Here is a 5642-nt window from a genome sequence, read left to right as displayed (position 1 = left end):
TGTGGTGAGTCTGTGGGTCTCTGTGTGGTGAGTCTGTGGGTCTCTGTGTGGTGAGTCTGTGGGTCTCTGTGTGGTGAGTCTGTGGGTCTCTGTGATGAGTCTGTGGGTCTCTGTGTGGTGAGTCTGTGGGTCTCTGTGTGGTGAGTCTGTGGGTCTCTGTGATGAGTCTGTGGGTCTCTGTGTGGTGAGTCAGTGGGTCTCTGTGTGGTGAGTCTATGGGTCTCTGTGTGAGTCTGTGGGTCTCTGTGTGGTGAGTCTGTGGGTCTCTGTGTGGCGAGTCTGTGGGTCTCTGTGTGATGAGTCTGTGGGTCTCTGTGTGGTGAGTCTGTGGGTCTCTGTGTGATGAGTCTGTGGGTCTCTGTGTGGTGAGTTTGTGGGTCTCTGTGTGATGAGTCTGTGTGGTGAGTCTGGGGGTCTCTGTGTGGTGAGTCTGTGTGGTGAGTCTGTGGGTCTCTGTGTGATGAGTCTGTGTGGTGAGTCTGGGGGTCTCTGTGTGGTGAGTCTGTGTGGTGAGTCTGTGGGTCTCTGTGAAGTGAGTCTGTGTGGTGAGTCTGTGGGTCTCTGTGTGATGAGTCTGTGTGGTGAGTCTGGGGGTCTCTGTGTGGTGAGTCTGTGTGGTGAGTCTGTGGGTCTCTGTGTGATGAGTCTGTGTGGTGAGTCTGGGGGTCTCTGTGTGGTGAGTCTGTGTGGTGAGTCTGGGGGTCTCTGTGTGGTGAGTCTGTGTGGTGAGTCTGTGGGTCTCTGTGTGATGAGTCTGTGTGGTGAGTCTGGGGGTCTCTGTGTGGTGAGTCTGTGTGGTGAGTCTGTGGGTCTCTGTGTGGTGAATCTGTGTGGTGAGTCTGTGGGTCTCTGTGTGGTGAGTCTGTGGGTCTCTGTGTGATGAGTCTGTGGGTCTCTGTGTGGTGAGTCTGTGGGTCTCTGTGTGATGAGTGTGTTGGTCTCTGTGTGGTGAGTCTGTGGGTCTCTGTGTGGTGAGTCTGTGGGTCTCTGTGTGGTGAGTCTGTGGGTCTCTGAGTGATGAGTCTGTGTGGTGAGTCTGTGGGTCTCTGTGAGGTGAGTCTGTGTGGTGAGTCTGGGGGTCTCTGTGTGGTGAGTCTGTGTGGTGAGTCTGGGGGTCTCTGTGTGGTGAGTCTGTGTGGTGAGTCTGTGGGTCTCTGTGAGGTGAGTCTGTGTGGTGAGTCTGTGGGTCTCTGTGTGATGAGTCTGTGTGGTGAGTCTGGGGGTCTCTGTGTGGTGAGTTTGTGTGGTGAGTCTGTGGGTCTCTGTGAGGTGAGTCTGTGTGGTGAGTCTGTGGGTCTCTGTGTGGTGAGTCTGTGTGTCTCTGTGAGGTGAGTCTGTGTGGTGAGTCGGTGGGTCTCTGTGTGATGAGTCTGTGTGGTGAGTCTGTGGGTCTCTGTGTGGTGAGTCTGTGTGGTGAGTCTGTGGGTCTCTGTGTGGTGAGTCTGTGTGGTGAGTCTGTGGGTCTCTGTGTGGTGAGTCTGTGGGTCTCTGTGAGGTGAGTCTGTGTGGTGAGTCTGTGGGTCTCTGTGTGGTGAGTCTGTGGGTCTCTGTGTGATGAGTCTGTGTGGTGAGTCTGTGGGTCTCTGTGTGGTGAGTCTGTGTGGTGAGTCTGTGGGTCTCTGTGTGATGAGTCTGTGTGGTGAGTCTGTGGGTCTCTGTGTGATGAGTCTGTGTGGTGAGTCTGTGGGTCTCTGTGTGGTGAGTCTGTGGGTCTCTGTGTGGTGAGTCTGTGGGTCTCTGTGTGGTGAGTCTGTGGGTCTCTGTGTGGTGAGTCTGTGGGTCTCTGTGTGGTGAGTCTGTGGGTCTCTGTGATGAGTCTGTGGGTCTCTGTGTGGTGAGTCTGTGGGTCTCTGTGTGGTGAGTCTGTGGGTCTCTGTGATGAGTCTGTGGGTCTCTGTGTGGTGAGTCTGTGGGTCTCTGTGTGGTGAGTCTATGGGTCTCTGTGTGAGTCTGTGGGTCTCTGTGTGGTGAGTCTGTGGGTCTCTGTGTGGCGAGTCTGTGGGTCTCTGTGTGATGAGTCTGTGGGTCTCTGTGTGGTGAGTCTGTGGGTCTCTGTGTGATGAGTCTGTGGGTCTCTGTGTGGTGAGTTTGTGGGTCTCTGTGTGATGAGTCTGTGTGGTGAGTCTGGGGGTCTCTGTGTGGTGAGTCTGTGTGGTGAGTCTGTGGGTCTCTGTGTGATGAGTCTGTGTGGTGAGTCTGGGGGTCTCTGTGTGGTGAGTCTGTGTGGTGAGTCTGTGGGTCTCTGTGAGGTGAGTCTGTGTGGTGAGTCTGTGGGTCTCTGTGTGATGAGTCTGTGTGGTGAGTCTGGGGGTCTCTGTGTGGTGAGTCTGTGTGGTGAGTCTGTGGGTCTCTGTGTGATGAGTCTGTGTGGTGAGTCTGGGGGTCTCTGTGTGGTGAGTCTGTGTGGTGAGTCTGGGGGTCTCTGTGTGGTGAGTCTGTGTGGTGAGTCTGTGGGTCTCTGTGTGATGAGTCTGTGTGGTGAGTCTGGGGGTCTCTGTGTGGTGAGTCTGTGTGGTGAGTCTGTGGGTCTCTGTGTGGTGAATCTGTGTGGTGAGTCTGTGGGTCTCTGTGTGGTGAGTCTGTGGGTCTCTGTGTGATGAGTCTGTGGGTCTCTGTGTGGTGAGTCTGTGGGTCTCTGTGTGGTGAGTCTGTGGGTCTCTGTGTGGTGAGTCTGTGGGTCTCTGAGTGATGAGTCTGTGTGGTGAGTCTGTGGGTCTCTGTGAGGTGAGTCTGTGTGGTGAGTCTGGGGGTCTCTGTGTGGTGAGTCTGTGTGGTGAGTCTGGGGGTCTCTGTGTGGTGAGTCTGTGTGGTGAGTCTGTGGGTCTCTGTGAGGTGAGTCTGTGTGGTGAGTCTGTGGGTCTCTGTGTGATGAGTCTGTGTGGTGAGTCTGGGGGTCTCTGTGTGGTGAGTTTGTGTGGTGAGTCTGTGGGTCTCTGTGAGGTGAGTCTGTGTGGTGAGTCTGTGGGTCTCTGTGTGGTGAGTCTGTGTGTCTCTGTGAGGTGAGTCTGTGTGGTGAGTCGGTGGGTCTCTGTGTGATGAGTCTGTGTGGTGAGTCTGTGGGTCTCTGTGTGGTGAGTCTGTGTGGTGAGTCTGTGGGTCTCTGTGTGGTGAGTCTGTGTGGTGAGTCTGTGGGTCTCTGTGTGGTGAGTCTGTGGGTCTCTGTGAGGTGAGTCTGTGTGGTGAGTCTGTGGGTCTCTGTGTGGTGAGTCTGTGGGTCTCTGTGTGATGAGTCTGTGTGGTGAGTCTGTGGGTCTCTGTGTGGTGAGTCTGTGTGGTGAGTCTGTGGGTCTCTGTGTGATGAGTCTGTGTGGTGAGTCTGTGGGTCTCTGTGTGATGAGTCTGTGTGGTGAGTCTGTGGGTCTCTGTGTGATGAGTCTGTGTGGTGAGTCTGTGGGTCTCTGTGTGATGAGTCTGTGTGGTGAGTCTGTGGGTCTCTGTGTGGTGAGTCTGTGTGGTGAGTCTGTGGGTCTCTGTGAGGTGAGTCTGTGTGGTGAGTCTGTGGGTCTCTGTGTGATGAGTCTGTGTGGTGAGTCTGGGGGTCTCTGTGTGGTGAGTCTGTGTGGTGAGTCTGTGGGTCTCTGTGTGATGAGTCTGTGTGGTGAGTCTGGGGGTCTCTGTGTGGTGAGTCTGTGTGGTGAGTCTGGGGGTCTCTGTGTGGTGAGTCTGTGTGGTGAGTCTGTGGGTCTCTGTGTGATGAGTCTGTGTGGTGAGTCTGGGGGTCTCTGTGTGGTGAGTCTGTGTGGTGAGTCTGTGGGTCTCTGTGTGGTGAATCTGTGTGGTGAGTCTGTGGGTCTCTGTGTGGTGAGTCTGTGGGTCTCTGTGTGATGAGTGTGTTGGTCTCTGTGTGGTGAGTCTGTGGGTCTCTGTGTGGTGAGTCTGTGGGTCTCTGTGTGGTGAGTCTGTGGGTCTCTGAGTGATGAGTCTGTGTGGTGAGTCTGTGGGTCTCTGTGAGGTGAGTCTGTGTGGTGAGTCTGGGGGTCTCTGTGTGGTGAGTCTGTGTGGTGAGTCTGGGGGTCTCTGTGTGGTGAGTCTGTGTGGTGAGTCTGTGGGTCTCTGTGAGGTGAGTCTGTGTGGTGAGTCTGTGGGTCTCTGTGTGATGAGTCTGTGTGGTGAGTCTGGGGGTCTCTGTGTGGTGAGTTTGTGTGGTGAGTCTGTGGGTCTCTGTGAGGTGAGTCTGTGTGGTGAGTCTGTGGGTCTCTGTGTGGTGAGTCTGTGTGTCTCTGTGAGGTGAGTCTGTGTGGTGAGTCGGTGGGTCTCTGTGTGATGAGTCTGTGTGGTGAGTCTGTGGGTCTCTGTGTGGTGAGTCTGTGTGGTGAGTCTGTGGGTCTCTGTGTGGTGAGTCTGTGTGGTGAGTCTGTGGGTCTCTGTGTGGTGAGTCTGTGGGTCTCTGTGAGGTGAGTCTGTGTGGTGAGTCTGTGGGTCTCTGTGTGGTGAGTCTGTGGGTCTCTGTGTGATGAGTCTGTGTGGTGAGTCTGTGGGTCTCTGTGTGGTGAGTCTGTGTGGTGAGTCTGTGGGTCTCTGTGTGATGAGTCTGTGTGGTGAGTCTGTGGGTCTCTGTGTGATGAGTCTGTGTGGTGAGTCTGTGGGTCTCTGTGTGATGAGTCTGTGTGGTGAGTCTGTGGGTCTCTGTGTGATGAGTCTGTGTGGTGAGTCTGTGGGTCTCTGTGTGGTGAGTCTGTGGATCTCTGTGTGGTGAGTCTGTGGGTCTCTGTGTGATGAATCTGTGTGGTGAGTCTGTGGGTCTCTGTGTGATGAGTCTGTGGATCTCTGTGTGATGAATCTGTGTGGTGAGTCTGTGGGTCTCTGTGTGATGAGTCTGTGGATCTCTGTGTGGTGAGTCTGTGGGTCTCTGTGTGATGAATCTGTGTGGTGAGTCTGTGGGTCTCTGTGTGATGAGTCTGTGTGGTGAGTCTGTGGGTCTCTGTGTGATGAGTCTGTGGGTCTCTGTGTGATGAATCTGTGTGGTGAGTCTGTGGGTCTCTGTGTGATGAGTCTGTGGGTCTCTGTGTGATGAGTCTGTGTGGTGAGTCTGTGGGTCTCTGTGTGATGAGTCTGTGGGTCTCTGTGTGATGAGTCTGTGTGGTGAGTCTGTGGGTCTCTGTGTGATGAGTCTGTGGGTCTCTTTGTGATGAGTCTGTGTGGTGAGTCTGTGGGTCTCTGTGTGATGAGTCTGTGTGGTGAGTCTATGGGTCTCTGTGTGGTGAGTCTGTGTGGTGAGTCTATGGGTCTCTGTGTGGTGAGTCTGTGGGTCTCTGTGTGGTAAGTCTGTGGGTCTCTGTGTGATGAGTCTGTGTGGTGAGTCTATGGGTCTCTGTGAGGTGAGTCTGTGTGATGAGTCTGTGTGGTGAGTCTGTGGGTCTCTGTGAGGTGAGTCTGTGTGGTGAGTCGGTGGGTCTCTGTGTGATGAGTCTGTGTGGTGAGTCTGTGGGTCTCTGTGTGGTGAGTCTGTGTGGTGAGTCTGTGGGTCTCTGTGTGGTGAGTCTGTGTGGTGAGTCTGTGGGTCTCTGTGTGGTGAGTCTGTGGGTCTCTGTGAGGTGAGTCTGTGTGGTGAGTCTGTGGGTCTCTGTGTGGTGAGTCTGTGGGTCTCTGTGTGATGAGTCTGTGTGGTGAGTCTGTGGGTCTCTGTGTGGTGAGTCTGTGTG

This window comes from Lampetra fluviatilis, unplaced genomic scaffold (assembly GCF_964198595.1).
Source record: "Lampetra fluviatilis unplaced genomic scaffold, kcLamFluv1.1 SCAFFOLD_564, whole genome shotgun sequence".
Classification (NCBI taxonomy): Eukaryota; Metazoa; Chordata; class Hyperoartia; order Petromyzontiformes; family Petromyzontidae; genus Lampetra; species Lampetra fluviatilis.
Note: the sequence above shows the minus strand (reverse complement) of the source record.